At 45.4% G+C, this 21,706-nt stretch overlaps 1 protein-coding gene across 9 annotated transcripts in view; it reads right to left on the bottom strand.

Moving 5' to 3' along the window:
* Positions 1 to 21,706, bottom strand: part of DMD (dystrophin) — a 7,616,828-nt gene that overhangs the window by 4,011,998 nt on the left and 3,583,124 nt on the right. The window lies entirely within an intron of this gene.

Genomic DNA, 21,706 nt, shown 5'->3' with positions numbered 1-21,706 from the left:
TTCCCTTTGTCGCTGCAACTGGGGCCTTGTACGTTCAAAGTCATACTGAGGCCAGACCACCTCCAACCAAGTTCCCCAGCATCCGTTGCCATCACTTGCCCTCGGGCTGCCTTCGCCAGATGAGCCCTAAGCTGGTCCACTGTGTCCACTGCACTTATACTTCCTTTCGCTTGTATTTCCCTGACACTTGCCTTCCTGCCCCCCTCCCCTCTCCTGCACTTCTCCCTCTACCCCCTACACTTAGCACCTTCTTAAACGTGCACGGTAGGATTGTCACATGGCCAATATAACCACTTGTTATTTTTTCTTTCCCATGCCCCTCACCATACAAACCCCCGCCATACAAACGCCCAATAAAATAAAGATAGTAATATGATTCAAGCAACCTTTCTACCGAGAATGATACAGCACCATGTTCCATGTGAGAGTAAATGATTAAACATTTTCTCAGACATGGAACATGGTGCTGTGCATTGAAATGTGTATTTTTGAACAACACCTGAGCTAGGACTAATCCCACTGGAGGCACAGTCTGCAACTTATGGAACTGTGCTACTGTTTAAAGATGCCAGCCCAAATGCTGGCTACCTATACCATGTACAGTGATCTGCTGATCTCGAGCTAGGTCCAGGCTTTAAACAATAAAATAAAAAATGAAACATGCCATTCGGTAAACTCATGTTTAATTACGAAAAACATTGAAACTAAATTCATACAATGCAGTGTTTGTGATTTCTGTATCGGAGAATCCTCAGAATTCATAGCATGTTCTTGTCCCAAATCCAAACAATTTGACTTTTTATTTAATGAGAAAAATACTGATCTGAAGCATGCTTATACACTTTATTTTGTACGTGCTGGAAAACATTACAACAAATCTTCAAACAGACTGAGTTTTAGATCCACAACTGCTTTTCAATGCATTGCAATTATGATGTTAGTATATCAAACATCAAACAAAAGGAGGGGAGACCCAAGGGAAAACATTGTAATCATTATTAGCACCCTGGGCAGGGGAGACAACCAATCAGGTTTCTTGGACACACAGGCTGAATCCCATGATCTCAGCTCATGTTGCAAACACTGCTTTCATTCCCTGCCATCTTTACCCATCATCCCGTATCTTCCCCTCAGGCTCTGGGCCCTTCCTACCCCCTACCCCTCTTAGCTAATTCCTTCAGCGACGCCGCCTCCTCCGCTGCTGCTACTCTGTGTCCCACTGGCAGCCACATTAATGGAAGAGGGGCACTGGATGGAGCATCATTTGTTTGAATTAACGGGATGCTGCAGGACATACTTGCTGCTAGCACCCTGGGTTTCTGAATCGAACACCTGGGGTGCTAATAGCAATAACACCCAATCCTGACCAGGGATCATTGTTACATCTATAACTTGGACTCCGGGTCATTACCACCCGATCCGGCCTTGGGGGAATGTTCAGTGAAACGTTGACAATGGTGCAATGATAGTTCAAAAGCAACAGACTCACCATGGGAATGATAGCCTGCAAAGCAATGTGGGTTTGGATCCCTGGTTGAGTGACTAGAAGCTGGAGGAGTCTGGCATGAAGTGCTATATAAGTCACTCGTAAGAACAATAATACAAATAATGATGATGATAATAAGGTATCTGAGGGTGGTGTGAATGCTAACATAAAGAACACTGATTTACATACTTGTGATAATGTGTACCTGGGATAGGCAATGATGCTTTACATAGCAGCAATGTGAGTGATGAAATATGTAAAGTTCCATTGTATTGCACACTGCGGCAGTGAGAGGGAAGGGCGGGGTGGTGGTAGAGACACAGAGAGAGAGAGAGAGAGAGAGAGAGAGAGAGAGAGAGAGAGAGAGAGAGAGAGAGAGGTAGACGCAGAGAAAGCGAGAAGAAGGGGTGGGGTATAGCTGTCTGTATATTTTGTCTCAAGGGACTATGGCTTGTAAGTGCAATGCCATGGCATGGAACATCATCACTTTTGATTGCTCTGTATTCTAGAACTAATTTTCTGATAGCTATCACCAGGGAGCAAACAGTGCCGAGTATCTAGTTCTGGTGCAATTTCATCTGGAATAGGAAACCTTTCAATGGGCTTTTTACCAAACGAACACGATGAATACAATAGCTGCAGCTTCTCATACAACACACATATATTTTTCTTTTGTGCACACAGTGTTTGGTTTCAAGTACACAGTTGAAAACATGGATTTGTTCTGTGCGCATGTAAACGTTTGCAATATTTACATAGTGTGCCTTCTGAACGATCTGTGAACCGACTGGCTTTTAAGCCAACATTATTTGCAAAAATGAGATGAGCAACTAACCTTGCGGCTCTATTTTTTCCACAATGCTCTTCTACGCCAAAAGAAAACCTTGCATTTTCATATGTATTCTCATTATGCAATGATAATGTACAATGGTGTAAGCATCCGCAAGTCATGTATTTATTAATAGAGTTTTGAAATGCAATCATATATTGTGCTACAGCAACTTTTGAGAACCGTGTTGCAATTTTGCAAGAACAAGGATTCAGGTTATATCATTGTATAATTGGATCTAAAGATTATAGGTGTTCTTTTGATATGGGCATATGGACTATATGTTTTGTATTCCCCCCACTGATGGCAAGTTAAAAGTCAGTCAGCTATTATTCATAGGGCATGATGCACACCGAGGTAGCACTGGATGTTGCACCATTTAAAACCTGAGACATATTTTCTAATGACCACTTTCCATGTCAGCCAATACACAAAAAGCCCTGCAGATAAAATTATGATTTGGGCCCGAAACTGCCAAGAGGCTGCAAAACAAATTGCCATTGCGGGGGTTACTTGGCCAGTGAATACAAGAAACCAACGTCTACAGAGGTGATAATGCATGGACATAAACAGTATCATCTTATTTGCAGTCTAGTCATAACCTCTTTGTTCCTACAATTCGCCACTTGAATTAGGCCACAGGGCTAGACTCCTCTCCCCGCCTGAAACGGTCCCCTGGTTTATATACTGCTGCGGGAAATTACCCAATTAAAACTGTCTGACTTGCGTTTATCAGAATTGGAAGAAGTTGAGGTCGAAGACTGTTTCTTTCACCAAATGTAACACTAAAAATATTCTCAAAACGCATCACAATATCACAGACGGAGAACAAAGGCAGGATGGGAATATCTCAAAAGCCCAATGACCTAAACATAAGAAGATTACAGGCTGGTTCTTGTGAATGCTCAACCTAATTGTACCTGAAACTTCAACAGGTGTTCCTGAAAGGGTAAGGAAAACTAAGTTAGAAAGAAACAATGCTTTAAAAAGTGGGCTACATGTGTTTCACCACTCATCCAACTTGACACCTCTTGCTTTGCACGTCTACTGTCACCCCAAAAGTATCATAACTGAACGATGGAGGGAAATACCTTAATTGTAATTGCTGCACTCTATGTTAGCTGCTGTCCTGGCCGAGAGGGTTGTTATTGTTTTATGACGGTTTTAACATCAAGGAAAGTTATTTGGAACTACCAAAGTACTTATTATCAGCTGAAGACTACGGTTTTTGAAGAATTGAGAGTTTTGTATCTGCATGCGCTCTTAGGCGAATGGTTGCCACTGGCACATTGCATAGTAGTAGCCAATAGCCCCAGAAAGAAGAGCTTCCTGCTCTGTTGCTCAGCGGCAACTGCAGCCTCGACGGATGAAGGTAGTATATACAGCGGACAAGTGTAAGGTACTGTACCAACGTCAGCCTAAGGAAGTCAATTATATTGAAAGAGAGTGTTACAGATGTTGCGTGAGCTGAAGGGAGAGTGTGGGCTTTTTAGCAGATAGTACTCTGGAGTTGTGTTAAGTGGTTGTGATGCTATTGGCTCAATTAAGGCGTGTTTATTGTCGAGATCAATACTTTTCCTTATCGTAAAGAATAGAGAGTTAAAACTGTTAGCAATTGAACATCTTTACAATACTACTTAAACAAAGTCTCTGAAAAAAGGCTCTGCCATTCTATTTTATAAACACACCATCAGTGCACTGCTATATCATGTACACCTGGATGGCAATCAATCATACTGTTCGTCTTACTGCTCCATTTGACTGTTAATTAATAAACCTCTTTGGGAGAACAGGCGTCACCTTGATCTCGGTGTAGGTGCACACGGATCAGAGGATAATTCTATATTTCTATTCTGGACCAATTTTGCTACGGAGCAGGCTGTCCTTGAGAATTTTTTTTTACGATTTAAAGTCATACCAGAAGGTCGTCTCTTAAAAGTCACAGAATAGGAAAAAAAGTAGAAGTGTGTATCTTTTTGGTCAAATACATGCTCATGAATGACCACAAACCCCAAAAGAATGTGTGCACATAAAATGGTTATATACTGATCTGTTGGAAAATGATCGCTCACTGGAAGTATGGAGTCTGGGTAGAGCCGTTGCCCAGACTGGCTAAACTAGAATGGGTGACCTTGCAGCGATTGGAATTATTGGATCTTTGGAGTTCTGCGAGATGCTCTTGGAGCTGTATGTGTAAGAATTGGTTGTGTTGGTGGGATTGAGAGTCGACTTTTATCTTCCCATAGGGTCATCCCTGCTTTCCAGGCAAGGAACCAGCAATTGGGGAAGAGAACAATTAGTGCTGGTTTGGGAAAGTAACGCCTGTTCAAGACTAATGCAATTGAGGAACCTAACCCTGATCTGATTTTGAACTGGAAGAACTGATCTTACTATGGTATGGAGAGGGTCTAGAAATCTAGGTGGCACTTAACAAGTGCCAAAATGGCCTTGTTTGAGGCATGAGATTGACCTCTTACCAGGCCAAAATAGTGAGTGGGATTCTAGTTTTAGGGGGCGGGTGGGAACAGGATGGTGGATTATAGTTACTTGCTCGGGGGGGTTCTGGGAGCTGCTGTCCAAAGAGACCCTCAAGAGCTAACATTTCAGTGATTGATGTTGTCGCCGATAATTCCTTGGTTTTCTTTGATGCGGAGGAGTTGATCTATCTAATTAACTGCTTGAAAACAAATACACATATAACATGAAAAATGGCATAAAAAATAGAAATGGATATATTTTCCTTGATAGTAAACTGTTAGGAAACTGTTAGGAAACTAGTTGTCATACCTGTCAGCCCAGAATCTCAGAGGACCCCCACTCAGATTGCCTCTAAACAGGGGGTTTTCCCTGTCCATACAGCCCAGAGAACAGCCAGGCCATTCTATACCCATTGGAGGCTCTTTGGGAAACTTTCTGACAAACGTCCACGTTAATTATAGTCAAGACAAATGCATAGCACTTGTTCATTTCCTACTTGCATACGAACGGTGCGTCCATTCTACATGTGCATCCTTGATTCGCTTATGGTCCTAGTCACGTTGCTTGGCTTTCCTGACTCCGGTCACGTGATTACATTCCGTGCTTACGCGAGTATCACGTGTCTGGTATTTAACGCATTACGTTCCGAGATACAATGTCGTTTCTAGTGGTTTCCTTGGATTTCACGAGTGACTGTCCCATGGAACAGGTTAGTGTCCTTCAGTAAGACTAATAGTTGTTGTTCTAATTCTGAGTCCGTTCCTAAATCCTTCTTCTTGTTCTTTTCTGCAGTTTGGTGGTTATTCCTTACAATGCCCTTTCCACTAATTACTCCCTTTTGGCTGTGAACCGTTCTAGCCGGAGAGAGACATTAGTTGGAAGGTCTGAAAATGACAGACTTTGTTCTACCCAGGGTCAGCCTTAATGATTCTGTGTGTATCCTTTTACTACTTGTATCCTTTCATTGTATGCCAGTGGTATTACTGATCCTTAACACTAGTGGTATATGTGCCTGATTCCCATTTATGTGTAATTTTCCTTCCGGTTGTGAACCCCCAACTTTCTGCTGATGTTTAACACCATAGTGTGATTTTACCAGAGGAGCCCAGCCTGTAGGACCCCGCTGCATCTGGTCATCCTAGAAGGTCTGCGAAGACGTTTCAACCCATTGGTATAGTGGGACCAACTATTCTCGGCACCATCAACAAACCCAGCAAGTACCAGCTTACGCAGACACTTTGCCCTGATATCGCTGCCGGATTGGGGAGGTGCTCGAAACTATGTATATTGCTAGCTCTGTTTCCACGGCACCACCACACCAAATTTCATACACTTGGCATTCCCAGGTCTGAAGTGAGACGAGTGTGCCCAAACCAGATTATACAGTTACTGTGTTGCCAAGCCGTGGTATGCTGCATTTGTGTTCCTCTCGTCCCTGAAGCCTGCTGAGGTGAAACTGGCCTGATCCATCCACCAGGAGCTGAGAAAGCGACACTGTCCTGTTTGGGAATCTTCGTTGTATCTTTGTCGCTGAAAGCCGCAGAGCTGCCAAATTGCTGCACTTGAACCTGAAACCGAAGTGGACTCGACTGCCGATGTTTGGTCCGGAGTGAGCCAATGGTCAGTGAGTAATTGCAACCCTAACTGCGGACACCTAGTGCTTCCATCCATTTTTACGCACAAGTGGCTCCTGGGGGCCCCTCTCCTTTCCACTGCTAGTGCAAACTTACAAACTATTCCCAACTCTTCTAATAGTGGGAACCTATTCTTCATCGCCTCACCCACCTTCCTGAGTTGCTACAGACCTTTGAAGAGTCCCTGTTTTTCCCATTTGAATTACCGCGTGCGCTGGCATTGCATGTACATTTGAGCACTAGGCTCCACGCTTCTTAGGGATTGGACTGCCTCTTAATTAGGAGTGTGTTGGATGCAGAAGGGACTAAAGACTATTTGCACTGCCTGTTTTCTTCCCCTTTTAGGTTGTGGACCCATTGTCCGCATTAACCCTTTAGACCCCAATGGTCTTGTATATATGTATTTAGATAGGTTTGTGGTGGCTTACTGTGATTTGATTTGATTTGTGTGTTGAAACTCAAAGGCCTTGAAATAAATATATGTGTATTTTTTAATATGTCTGCCCCTGACTGGGAGTGATTTGTAAATGTCCTTTACTCTGTGTGCTCATTGAGGTCTTTCAGTCACCCTCACCCCTCCTGAGACCTAGTCTTGACCGCCGCCAAGTTACCTCGATTGGTCTGGCTTTTCCAGAAGGTAAGCCTGTTCCAAAAATCTAGGCTGGCCTCCTGAACCTCTGCCCACCAGGTCAGAGTTCAGAAATCCATCTTAACACTGCCAACTGCGGATTTCCGTTTATAGTGACATGGGTGATTCTGCCCCTTAACACAATTTCTAATGATCAGTGTTCACATTTTGTAAAACTTCAGAGCTTATTTGATCATTAAATGTCAATACAATAAAACATCCCAGAATGCATTTGTGTATGTCTGAAAAGGTCTGTAATTTGCACAATGGTAGACAAGTGTTACATTTAACCTCATTAGAGGCTTAGATTAACAGGATTATAAAGATATGAGTTTTCCACAAACTAGCTATTGTATTAATGTAATGGTGATTGTATGCTATGTTATAAATAACAATATAATATCCTGAATCTTGAATAATGCGCTTCAGAGCAAACAATAGATTCTCACAAGCGATACAATGTTGAACACTTTGATTAGATTTTTGGAAGTCTGTTCAATAGGTTGTTTGCGAATTTAAAGTCAACCATTGGTTTTGGGCCTGCTTCAATCTATGTGCTGTGAGTAAACCAGTGGATCTGGGAATACTGTGTCCATCACTGTTTTACTTTTGCAGGCATATTACACCTATCCAGGGATAGGTGTTGAATGTGGGAACCCATATCCCTGGACATGCCCTTTCATCATGTTTCTGTAACTTCCAGAAAATATACACACATTTCCATAAACTGGGTTTTCAAGAAAGTCATGCTGTCGGCAGGACTTGAACGTCAAACATCAGTAAAAGCATTTCATTCAAATCCTGTTGATTTCAGATCAGAACACAATAGAAATAGGACCATATTGTAAAATAGCTCAAAAAATAATGAAGACAATCACCAATGCACTGATTGTCAGTCCTCGATACCCAATTCAACTAGCAATGTGGATGACAAACACATATGCCCCCCGCAATCCAAGAGAGAGGAATTATTTTATTGACTTAATTTTTATTGCATTTTATATCAGCACTGGACTTACCGAAAGTGTTTGTGAGCACCTTAAAAGGTTCAAAGGATAAAGAGGTTGGAGTGAATTTGAAGATACAACATCATTTCAGGACAAAAAGATTAGGATAGACAGGTAATGTCAGGCAAGGTGGTGAGGCAGGATTAGGTGTGGGAAGAGGTGTGTTTTGAGGGTTTCTCAGAAAGTGGTTAACGGTCTGGTGTACATGTGAAGTGGTAGGCTGCTCTAGGCTGTAGGTGCCCAGTGGGTACATCCTTGTTTTTTGTGCATGTTAGTTTGCTGAGTGGAATGTGTAGGGCATTTTTGCTAGCTTGGCTGTTGGTTGTGTTAGATTGTGAGTTTCAGTGTGTTGTGAAGGTAAGATGGGGTATTGAAATGAATGCTTTGCATATAATTCAGAGTGCTTTGAAGGCAATAATCTGGAATACAGGGAGCCAGAGTCACAGGGTGACAAGCTAGAGTGATGGGTGAGTGATTGTGTTGGTAGAGAATGAGTCTTGCTACTGCGTTCTGCATGGAATGCAAGGAGGAGAGGGGGAGTATGGTAAGGAGAGTGTTTTCATAGTCAAGCTTGCAACAAACTAGTGCTTGGTGTGGAAGCCATCAGTGGGAAGGATGTGTCTTATCTTGTGGATGAGGTGTAGGTGTAGGTTGCAAGGTGTGCTGATTGCGGCTATGTGGCATGTGAGGAAAGGTTGGCGGTTTATGGTGATGCCTAGGGATCTGACAGGTGTCGAGAGGAATATGTGTGGGTAGCCTCTGGTGAGCTCTTTGATCCAAGAGCTGAGGTCAAGTTTGTGAGTGGGTGGCAAATAAGTAGACATTACATTTTGCAAGGGTTACGTTTGAAGAATTGGGTGGCCATCCATGTGGTGATAGTAGAGATACAGCTTCTGATGGTGTAGAGTTGTGAGGGGGTGAGATATGGAATATTTGTTATTTTTCTGTATGTTGGTGGAAATGTTGTGGTTGGTAAGGGTCTGTCTGAGGGATTCTACATATAAGTATAAGTTGAAGAAGAGAGGGAACTGGGAGGATCCTTGCGTATCCCAGCACTTGAATGTGATGGGTATGGATTGCTAAGGTTGCATTGAGACAAAGTGTGCCCTGTCAGTTAGGAAGGAGATGAACCAGTTTTTGAGAATGAGGCCTGAATGTTTCATTTGGTTGTGGGATGTTTTTACCCATGCATCCGAGCCCTACCACAAAAACTGTGCAGTACTGGCATTGAAAACATCATGATGGCCAGAGCTTCCCAGAAAATGCCCAGGGAAATGCATGAAGAATAGGCTGCCACCCATTTTTGCCGATGTTATGGGCACAGAAGGGCACTGCCTAAAACCACCATTGGACTACCCACACAGTAGCCTGAAACCATTGGGAATGGCAATGCTGATTGCCAAAAGCAACCTAGAACTGTGGGGAATTCATTTTCTTAAATCCCAAAAATGGTTGCATTACCAGTACTCACCACTATCAGAAAGCCAGCGTTTTAAAACAACACCAGACATTTGGGTAAAACTGAATAAATGAACCCAAAGCAGGCCAAAGAAAGACTTACTAAGAGGTGGATACAATGTAAAGTTATATTCTGAAGTGACTTGAAGGTTTATAACAAGACTGGCTGAGCTCTGCAGGTCTGCAGCAGCCTAACTGAAACTGGATTTAAAATTACCAAAAATCGAAATGTGTAAATAAACTGAGGGACAGACTTGTGACTGCCACATAGTTTGTCACTGTTAAAATTTCATAGTTTTGAACTTAGAATCAGCATTCTAGCTGCATATGTAAAAATTGTCTTGACTTAAACTGGGGAACAAATAGTGACATTCTATCTGAAACCTGGCTTAATGAAACTGAATTCTGCCCACCAGCTACCCCCGACAGGAGTTGAGACTTGCACAACAGCTGTGTTCCCAGGCCTAGCTGCCTTTTGCTGTTCCCACCAAAAGGGATATGACACTTCTCTGATTGAATTACCTGGGCTCTGCAGGAAATTGAACAAAGCCCTGTCCTGACTCAGGCAAATGTTTTATTATGGGGGTCGTAAAAGTGGCTTCCTCCTGGAAGGAAAGGGGAGGAGCACTGCCTGTGAGAGCAAGCTGGCTTGGCAGAACTGGAAAAACCAGAAATTCAACCTTGTGCTGGGGGAAACCACACCCCTTTGGGGCCAGAACATAAATCTAAAAAGATGGATCATTCATAGAGCGGACTTGTGAAAATTTTATAAGTGATATCATTATTCTTGTGATTTTTCTGTGCACCTTTGAAGACGTGGTAGGACCCGGTGGTATGTTCAGGGGGGTTTTAGCGGAAAAGAGGATATTACTCTAAATGTATGTATGTTAAAAATCTGACACTCCACCACCTAATGCCCACACACCATGGGCACATCTGTGTAAATGCGGGGAAAAATCCAATATTGGTAACCCGACTAAAAAGTGAAATATGTTGCCATTTTTGAACCCAAGCTCCTAGGAAGAGCAGATTTGGGACAGAGACTACCTCATGTGATAGGTAATATGTACATGCAATGACAAACCACTATGTATTTGAGAAATGTGCATTTTGAATCAAATATAGATTTGTGGGCAAACTGACCAGGGGAGGATCCTCTGACCCATAAAACCTACAGCATCACTCTGACTCACAGTTCCTTCCCCAATCATGGGAGAGGGGAGAATTGGGCCAATGACAAGTTGAAAGAGGGGCTGGCTAGTCATGCTACACACACACCCACTTTCAAAACACATAAAAGCAGACAATCAGGACAGATAGAGACATTCAATTCCATTTGCTGCGGAGCATGCTGATCGACGACTTCACATCCAGAGATCCAGACTTCAAATCCATCAATCTCCAGAACCTGTAGCAGTACCTAGAAAGCAGAGCAGTATCCAGAATCCAGAGAGGCTAGACCAGCAGAGCAGAGCTGACCCAGACGCTGTGCGCAGAGACCGTCCGTGACGAGTGAAGAAAACCCACTGACCAGATCGTGACGAGCCCCAGTCCTTCTAAAAATTAGGAGTGAGTATCCGCCAAAACTGTGCAGAACCAATCTCTTAGTTAAAATAATATAATTCAATCTATTTTAATCTAACCAGAACTGCCTCCTAGAAGTTGTCACCTGTCATTTGCAAAGCTCTCACCTGTCATTTTCTAGCTGCAAGCTGTAACCTGCCGCTTTGAACTTTTAAAATTTAAAATCCGAAAAACTACCTTTATTTAATCGTTCGTATCTCTAGAACCGTTTGGGCTAGGAACTTGGTTTAACTTTCCTCTGAAAGCTTAGAATCTCACCTTTTCAACAAGCCTAGAACTGACTTCCTACTCCTCACACTTTTGCCGTAATCCAGCCACGTGTGAAAACAGCAGCTTCCTTGCTTTCCTTGCTAAAAATGTGTTTGCCTCTTAAGAACCATCCCTGAATCATTGCTAGAGTGAGCCTGGACTAATATTAACTAGATACCACTCACCCTGAACCTCTAGAGGGAATTAAAAGCATTTTAGCATATTTTTCACTTCATTGCCAGCACATATAAAAGCATTTTAGCATATTTTTCACTTCATTGCCAGCACATATAAAAGCATTTTGGGCCTGTGTTTCAAACTTCTGTAGTCTAAGCTTGCTGGGGTGAACTGAATTACATTTGATTGCATTTCTGAGAACTGTGTGCTTTCCTTCCATTTCCTTGCATTGCATAAAGGGGGGAGTGGATTGCCAGAGAAAAGTGATTACATTGTTTTGTTGAAATCATATTGAGTATTTCTGTACTGTAATTTCATTCCACCCTGCATCCATTTGAAACCATACAAGTATTGTTGCTATCTTATCCATCCTATAACCACTCATCATTGATTATAAAGAAGTGTGCTAGTGCCGGATTATCCATTATTGATTACTGCTCAGATTAAGCGTGATATTCAATTATTAATTTATTATAAAGTGTGATATATATATCTATTGTTTAAATTATCAAATAAACCCTTTAAACTTGCAAAACAGAACTACTTCTTGGCTCAGTGGGGTCAGGGGGATTCCAAGAGAGGGGTGTTATATAGGGGTAGTCATCCAGAACGCATGAACTGGACGTAAAGATACATCAATAAGGGTTTCCATTCAGTATCCCAGACTAGGCATTGACTTAGCTGTAGTGTTGAATTGAATCCTCTTACAAATTGGGGGCTCGAGCTGGACGTTTGGGTTAGATCTATCACTTGTGCAGATTAATACAGCGTGCCAGCTGACCAGATACACATATCCGGTCGGATCACCAGGCTGTGTTACGCTGTAAAGCACTCCTCAAAGGAACGCTCTAATGAAAAGGTCTGTTTTTCAAAAATAAAATACAAGCTTCTGTAAGTCAGGACAGGGACCAATCTCTAGAATGACAACCTTGGTAGATATGAAAATAGCCAGAGAACACTTCTTACATAAGCTATTTGTGAGAGGTGAGTGGACTCATCAGGACCAAACGGTCTGGTTGCAGGCAATCGCGCAACAGGTCACTGAAACAGGGTCAGATACATGGGGAAATCAGGGTCCCCTACATGTGGCCCTGAGCGAACTATACATGGCCCCGAAGGCCAAGGATGAGCACCACAAGATTGCCAGGGTAGCGGCATATTTATATTTACATATGGGAGCCATGCAGGACAAATGTGCTGAAGGCCAAGATCTGGCGAGTAGGCAACTGCTGGTACTACAGAAGGTCCAATCTGACCTGGTCTCTTCTGAGCAGAGGCTGCAGGGGAGCCAGGAGTCAGAAAATTATAGTAGGCAGTATATCATTAAAATAAAAGAGGACATGGATATACTGCAACAGGAAAAGACAGACCAGGATACCAGAATTCTGGCTTTGCAGAAGGAACGCCAAGACAGTTTGGACTCCCTACTGCAGAGCCAGAAAAAGCTGGAGCAACAGATCAATTTCAACAGGGCATGCACAGAGCAGGTAGCCACCCTGCAAATCCAACTAGACAGAGAGAAAGAGGAGAGCAATAAACTGATCCTGAAAGACCTGGATACCCAGGCAGAGTTTGATCAGGAGCGCCAGAAAGCTGGTGCCTTCCAAAGGCAAAGGGACGACCTGGCGTCACAAATTCAAGCTCTTGGTCAGGAAAGGGACACCTTAGGCCAGGAAGTCTGCCACTTAAGAAGAAAAATGGAAGAAAATCACCTGGCCCACCAGGGACTGGGTGACCTCCAAAAAGAACACCAGGACTTGCTAGAGCACACCAGGAGGGTGGAGGAGGCTCTGGCAAGACAGGAGCAGGCCAATAGGGACACAGCTCAGGAGGTAACCCTCCTGCAGCAAAGACTGGCCCAGTGCTCCAGGACCAATCAGGAAACGCAGAGAGAGAATGAGGCTCTCTGCCAGCACAACGATAGGCTCCCACAACAGGTAGCGATGCAGGAGAGACTGATAGAGTCTAGTAAGGCCTTAACTGAGGAACTGAAGGCGCAGGCTCTTGCATTGCAACAGGTAGCAGGGGCGGATAGAGACCAGGTTCACTGGGAAAGGGAAACTCCTCAGCATAACCTCAGGAGCCCTAGTACCAGAGGCCTTTATCTCTCTCAGTCCCTGGACTCTGCCACCCCCATGTCCCCTGGCGCACATGAGCACCGGGCCACAGGGATGGCAGATTACTATCCAGCCAGAAGCATGGGGCTCATAGGCCAGTACCTCCCAGGAATGGATGGGCGGGCACCCGGGTATGGGCACCCAAGCACAGTGCAATTTAGTGGGGAACCCCAGGAGAGTAGGCCCATTAAGGGCATCCTGAAAACCTCTGCCCAGTTAGGTCAGTGGGGGGGTACCCATCAAATCCTGGCAGCAAAGAGGAATCTGAAGACTCCTCTGAACGGCGCAGGACACAGGAGACCAGGTCCCCACATTCTTACAGCCATTCCCAGGCTCGCAGAATCCGGGAAAACCTGGAAGATCAGACAGGAACCTCTGGGAGCAGCGCTTCTGAGTCGGAGGATGAATGGACCAGGGTTACCCGAACCAAAAAGGCCAATAAGGCAAAAAGGGCCTTGCTTAAGGACCCATTGAAGCAAATAAAGGCAATAAGGAGTGTCATCATGCCTTATCACAAGAACGCCAAGTATTCTGTTTGGGAACACTTGGAGCTTTACGAGCAAATGATGGAGACTTTCCATTTGAAGGACAGCAGTAGCTGCATCCAGTACGTCAAATGGACATTCTCCCCAGAATACTCCAGTTTCTTTGCGGGGCTGGAGGACCAAAATCATTTAAGATGGTCCACTTATAAGGCGGCCATCTTGAAACATTTTTCTGTTCACAGAAATCCTCAAGCGGCTCGCAAGGCAGCCTACAATTTGCAATATGGGGAGGATCAGGCCCCACAAGAATTCGTGCAAGAACTGAAACGTGCCTTTGCGCAGACCACCAGAAGGGTGCGCACAGACAGCAGAGAATTTGTTAATACTTTTTTCCATGCCTTGCCCAAATACATAATGACCCAGCTCGTGAGAGATTTTCATGAGAAAAGATCTTTAGAATGGGTCATTGAACAAACCACCCGCATCTACGAGATGCAGAAACCGGTGGAAAACAAAAACCAGCCCAAAAACCCCAAAACCAACAGCATCCCTGCTGCTGCCAAGGTGGCAGAGGTAAAGGTTGCCCCCGTTTTGGATTTGGAGATGGGGGGGCCTAAAAACCTACCTGCACCTAATAATGCTAGGCCCAGAAGGTCCTCGGGCCAGTCACAGACAGGGAGCCAAGGAGGCAGCCCCACAAATGGCGTCCCTCGCTCTCCTGATTATGTAAGTCCCCGTTACAAGGGAAATCGACCCATCCTGGGTTATGTGTGGACTCCTCCAGCCCAAGGGGGGGATCCAGCCAAGAACCTAACCCAGGGAACTTCCCTCCTAACTTCCCACCGGAGGGCAGAAATTCTCCAAATCCTGGGCAGAACTTTTTCCCCAGGTATCCACCCAACTTCCAACCCCAAAATCATCCATCCTTCTTTCCCCAATTCCCTGAGCCCAGGCAACCTAATCCGGGAGAGGGGAGGCAAAGGGTGGAGGGGTACCAAAATCTTCCCAACCAGGGGTACTACCAGAGAAGGGATAGCTACCCTTCCCGGGATCAGCCCAGGGGAGAAAATAGAGCCCCTTATCAGCCTTAGCGGGTTTCCCAGTTAGAGCACCATGTCCAAAATATGGCACGGGATATGGGTCACATACTGAGGGCTCAACAGAACCCTCAGATGAGCATGCCACCGCAGAATGCCCCAAACTCTGGACCTGGTGCTCCAGAACAATGACGGGGGCAGCACCCCGATAACACACCGGTTCCCAGGGAGGAGGCACAAGGGGAAGGGGGGTGTAAAGCCTTGGAGGAAGCTTCCTTCCCAACTTCTAAACAGCCCCTGGAAAACCAGGAACCGTAAACAAAACCTCCTGCCCCTGAAAGCCCGCCTCCCAAGGAGCAGAGGGGGGGGTAGGAGAAACAAAGGACCCAAACAGACCCACTTTGTGGAGGAGGTACAGGTCTTCCAATTTGAGGGAGAGGGATCCTCAGAGGATCCTGGGGAAAGGACCTTCTCCTTCAGAGATGGGGAACTCCTCCCAAGGAAAAATGGGTCCCAAGGGATGTCAATTCAGACTGGGGAGATATGGAGACTGAGCTACCGCCGCCCATCATCTCATCCCAGAACCCACAATACCAAAATCCCCTGGTTCAAACCCATCCTGGTGACTGCCTCCAAGAAGGGGGAGGCGGCCCAGAACAGGAACCAGGGGAACCCACAATGGCTCTGATCTCCAGTTGCCAACTTTTTCTTTCAGATTCCCAAGGCTCTCCACAGAATTCTGCCCAAATCTCTTCTCTAGCAATGTCCAAAACCAGAAAGTTAGCCCACCAGTTGTCCAAAAATGTGCATTATCTGTGCCCACTTGAGGAGAAGGAGGGAAGATACTATGCCCCGGTACAAGTACAGGGGCAGGGTACAATTTTGGCACTGGTGGACACTGGATCCCAAGCTACCCTTCTGTCCAAAAGGGCCTTTGAGGAACTAAATGCAGGAAGGGGGGAGAATTACCGAATTCCTCTCACCTCTCTTCCTGGACAACTGCAGAACTTTGACGGAAAGGAAATTCCCGTTGAGGGGACTGCAGACTTGGACATTAAAATTGGGTGACACAAGGTGAAACACCCGGTCATAGTAGTGACTCCAGAGGGCACCCCTTGTTTACTAGGGAATGACCTCCTGAGAAGGTTGTCACCCCTAATAGATTGTGTAAACAAGGTCCTCTGGACCCAGACTAGCCGACCAATAAAATTAAAACAAAGTGTCAACCATGTTAGTTTAAACGGCACCTGCCATATGGTTGAACAAAAATCTGACCAAGTAGAATTTCACTTCCAGAACAACCAAACTCCAGACGTGACAGTAATAGCAGTAGGACAACAGACTGGTGATGGGGGGTCCTCTCTATTTCTGAAAATCAACCTTCCTTCCAGTTTAAGGTGGTATTCCACACTGGAAGGAAACACCCTGAAATTCTTTACTAATCCACAATCAGAAACTCCCACTCCTATAGTCCAGAAAGATGTGAAATCAGCTCAGAGCCTGGCTGATATTTAGCAAATTTGAGAGCAGTTGTTCATCCCTGTCCAGTTAAATGATGGGAAGGACTCTGTTCTCGCTCGAGTGTGTGTGAACAACGGTAAGAGCTTCATCAGCGAAGCCATGTTCCGCCAACTCCCAAAAGATCCAGCCATTCCCACATACAAACTGATAGACAAGTGGGAAATGGACCTGGAAGCACCTAATTCCAAACAGCTCCTGCCAAGCAGGTGTATGCTCAAAATCTCCATTGGCAACAAGAGCATAGTCCATAATTGTTGGGTCGTGCGAGACATCTCTGCCGCCTTTTACTTAGGCAGTGACATTCTCAATCGCTTTGCCATTAGTTTGGACCTAATAAACTTCAAAGCTTGGTCCCGATTAGCGGATAATCCCATGGGCTTTGATGATCCAGAAAAAGCATTTAGGTCAGCTCAATTGCTACCTTATGCAGTTGAAATTCAGATCAAAGAGGAAGTCACCATCCCAGAAAGGACCCGACAATTCTCCCTGGAAGTTAAAGTTAAAAGAGGACAACATTTGAAAAACCCTGATGCTTACATACATCTAAACGCTTCTCTCCAACAGCAAGGGTTGGGGGTAAACCCCACTCCATTAGTCAACATAGAACATGACACCATTCCAATAGAGGTGGATAACAGCGACTTAAAGAGTATTACTCTAGCCGCAGGCACCATTATTGGAATGGCGGTTGATGACCGACATTTTTCCATTGATCTAGGAAATGAACTGTTAGGACCAATCCCCAAAGACTGTTTTGACAGTGACAGTGAGGACAATACAACACCAGACAGGATTTTTACCCGGCATGGGGGGAACTTCCTGGTGTACACTTCTTGCCCTTATGATAAGGAAGATGTGACTTGTGACTTCAGGAGGGATAAGGTGATGTTCCAGGTCCATGAGGGCTGCCTTTCCCACCTGAAGCCTCCAGTCCAAATCAGCACTCTGACCAGGGACTTCTCCACCCAGCTGGAGGAGGCCGCTGAAATAGCCAAACCAGAAGTCTTTCCAGGCTTCAGGCAGATGGTGGAAGAGAGAGTCAACCTAGCTGATGCCTGTGTGACTCTGGAACAAAAGCAAAAGTTGAAACAAGTTTTCTTGGATTTCCAAGATCTCTTTGCGGTAGACTCATATGACTGTGGCCGCACCGACATCCACACAACAACAATCCCCATGGACCCTGGCATGACTCCAGTGTTTGTGAAGCAATATCGTTTGCCTCTCGCATCCATGGAGTCCCTTACTGAAATAATTAAGAACCTTGAGTCCCGGGGAATAATCCGTCCAATACACAGCACCTTCAATAATCCGGTGCTGGGAATATTAAAGCCAAACGGCCAGTGGAGACTCTGCGCCGACCTTAGGGAGCTCAACAAACGGGTCCATACTTCCCGATGGCCTCTGCCCTACATTGACCAAGGGCTGGCCCAGATCCAGGGGTCACAGGTATTCACTGCAATAGACCTGACCAATGGATACTGGACCGTGCCTGTCAGTAGGGAGGACCAATATAAGCTGGCTTTTACCTTTGGGGGCCAGCAGTACACATGGACCCGGACTCCCTTCGGATACCTCAACTCCGGCAATTAATTCAACATTTTCCTACACAAGGCCATGCCCGACCTGGGTGCAAGGGGTAACCTGGCTTATGTAGATGATGTCCTCATCAAAAGTTCATCTGTGGAGCAACACATAGCGGAGATCTTTTATGTTCTGACCCAGTTGAGGGCCGCCGGAGCAAAACTTTCCTTTCAGAAAGCACAGTGGTGTAGAACCCGTGTTAATTTCTTGGGGCATGAGATTACTCCTCAGGGTCTCTGTCCCCAGGAAAAGAAAGTCGAAGCACTTCAGAAACTGAAAGACCCCACAACTCTGCGGGAACTAAGGAGCCTCCTTGGACTGACTAATTACAGCAGAAAGTTTATTGAGGGCTACGCAGAGATCACCAGACCCCTGATTCATCTCCTGAAGGGGGGGGGTCAAGTGGGAATGGGGTCCAGAACAAGCCGAGGCAGTAAGACAACTCAAAAGAAGCCTCTCACAAGCGCCCTGCCTAGCTTACCCTGCCAGAAACAAGGAGTTCTTCCTGGAGACGGGGTTCTCGAATACGTGCTTGACGGCAGTATTATACCAAAAGCATGACAAGGTCAATAAAGTAATCTCCTATGCGAGCAAAACTTTATCCTCTGTGGAGGAAAAATTCAAAGATTGTGAGAAGGCACTCCTGGCAACGGTGTGGGCATTGAAGAATTACCGCCCGTTTATCCATGGGGAACACATCATAGTGGAGACTCCACACCAGCCTCTGCAATATCTCCAAAGTGACAGAATCCGGGCCGGAATTGTGAGTAATTCCCGAATTACTTCCTGGATTCTGTCAATGCAAGGCTTTCCTGTGGAGGTCAGATATGGCCAAAACAAGAAGAGTCCCCTCGCGCAAGGTCTGGCTGACTTGCATGATTGTGCCAGAGAAAACTGTCTCGAGGACGGAAGTCTAAAAATCAAGGACAACACGGAGGCATACCTTAATTCCCCACACAAAGTCTTTGAAGAGGACAAGTGTGAGGGAATGCCCACTGTCTATGTGGATGGATGCTCTTACCATGTTGACAACAACGGGGAGAAAGAACTGGTGGCCGGCGTAGGGAATGCATGGGTGAATGAGTCCCTAGAACCCTCCGCTGGATACAAAATTGGTCCCCGAAGTAGTCAGGTGGCAGAGTTGATGGCTGTGCATCAAGCCATCCTCACTGCTGTCCAACATCAACTCCACGAACTGGTCATAATCACAGATTCTGATTATGTACGGAACGGGTTCGTGGAGCACCTGGTTAATTGGAAAACCAGAGGCATGTTATGTGCTAACAACAAACCCTTGAAACATGGGAAGTTGATCCAAAACATTGACGATCTGGTCACCTCGAATGAGATGACCATCTATTGGAAAAAGATCAAGGGTCATTCCAAAGTAGAGGGACCAGACAAAACTGGAAATGACTTAGCTGATCAGCTGGCCAAAACCGGGGCCATCCAAGGGGATCTAATTGAGATTGAGTCCCTGTTGGGGGAAATCCAGGTCACTGCTATCACTAGGTCCCAGACAAATGCTCACAATGATCTTTCAATTGCACAATGGAGTAAGGAGACCCCTGATGCTGATTTGATTACAGCTCAGAAGGGGGATCCAATTATTGGTAAGTTTTACCAACACCTTGAGGACCCTGAGAAATTTCCCCTGACGGATACCGATTACATTGGGAAAGAGGACCTAAGAGTGTTGATGAAATGTCCAAAAATGTTCCGAATCCAAGACGGTTTGCTGGTAAGGAAATCCAAAGCTGGCCACGATCAGTGGGTGGTTCCTACCTCATTCCGAAGCCTGATGTTAAGTCACGCCCATGATGCGGCCACCGCCGGTCATAGGGGGTTTCACACAACACTGGAAATCTTAAGAGAGGTTGCATACTGGCCACACATGGGGCAGGACCTTGACCAATACTTGAAGGGGTGTCTTGTGTGTGCACAATTTCAGCCATCATCCCTCACGCACCGTGCACCCCTCCAAAAGAGGGGGATGACACTGCCATGGTCAGATTTGCAAATCGACTTTGTAGGCCCCGTGATTCGCTCTGCTAGGGGGAATAAGTACATGTTGACTGTGACATGCTTGTTTACCAAGTGGGTGGAATGTCTCCCAGCCCCAAACTGCAAGGCAGAAACGGCAGCTGCCTTGATGATTAACCACATCTTTTCCCGTTTTGGTCTACCTCAAAGGATTGAGTCAGACAGGGGTAGCCACTTCACCAGTGAAGTAATGACAAAGATGTGGGAGATACTGGGGGTTAAAAGGAAGCTACACATTGCTTACAGGCCAGCTTCTTCTGGGGCAGTAGAGAGATATAACCGAACCATTGTGAGCATATTAAAGAAGTTTGTGGCAGATTCTGGGCCAAGTTGGGATATCCGATTACCTCTGGTCCTAATGGCCATCAGATCTACCCCTTCATCTGCAACCAAAATGTCACCATTTGAGTTGATGACTGGACGCAAGATGGTGCTTCCTCAGCATTTTCTCTACAGAACCCAAGAGCAAACGTTGATAAATGCCTCCACAACTCATGAGTATGTGGAGAATTTAAGGAAACACCTTCAACATGCTTTTGCCTATGCTCAGCGGAATCTAGAAAGATCAGCTGAGAGTATGAAGACCCACTATGACCTGAAAACTTCCAGGAAGGAATATCAGGTGGGGGACCGGGTCTATTTATACAATTTCCAAAGGAACCAGGCCAAACAGAGGAAATTTTTGCCTACATGGAAGGGAACCTTTGAGATTATAGACAAGATCTCCCCTGTGGCCTACAAGATCCGCATCCCCAAAGGCGGTTTGGCAGAGGGGGAAGACAAGTGGGTCCACATCAACCAGTTGAAGTGTTGCCATCCCAGGCACGCTCTGCAACAACTGGAGGAGTCCTCTGCAATCCCAGAGGGTACCGCTCCAGAGTAATTCAATTCCAACCCTAAAAGATCCTACATATAGCCTATAAAATTCTGTGTTTCTCAAGTTTATGTGTTCCTGTCTTTTAATTTAAAAAAATGTGCATGTGCATATCTGTTGAGTTCTAAAATATATATGCCACCCCACTATATCAATGGTGGGGGAAAAATGTCTATGAATAGGTATTGCCGCTCTTCCTTTGTCGTCCCAGGAGAAAGAAAACCTTGAGACTGGCCAGGGAGGACGATCCGGAGACCGGGAGCAGAGACGCAAGGGGCCCGGGGTACCGCCCAATCTTCCCATCAGGACCGGCGAGGAGAACCGATCGATCCGACCGGATGGAGAAAAAGATGCTGAACTGTGCCATCTATTGGAAGAAGATGAGGAAACATCCCAGATCTTGCGAGTTCCATCAGTGAAACAGAATGGCCATCGCAAGAAGGGGGCTTGTGGGATGTTTTTACCCATGCATCCGAGCCCTACCACAAAAACTGTGCAGTACTGGCATTGAAAACATC

Source organism: Ambystoma mexicanum, chromosome 7q, assembly GCF_040938575.1.
Source record: "Ambystoma mexicanum isolate Mex_15411 chromosome 7q, UKY_AmexF1_1, whole genome shotgun sequence".
In the NCBI taxonomy this organism is placed as follows: Eukaryota; Metazoa; Chordata; class Amphibia; order Caudata; family Ambystomatidae; genus Ambystoma; species Ambystoma mexicanum.
This window is presented reverse-complemented; position numbering and strand designations above follow the sequence as displayed.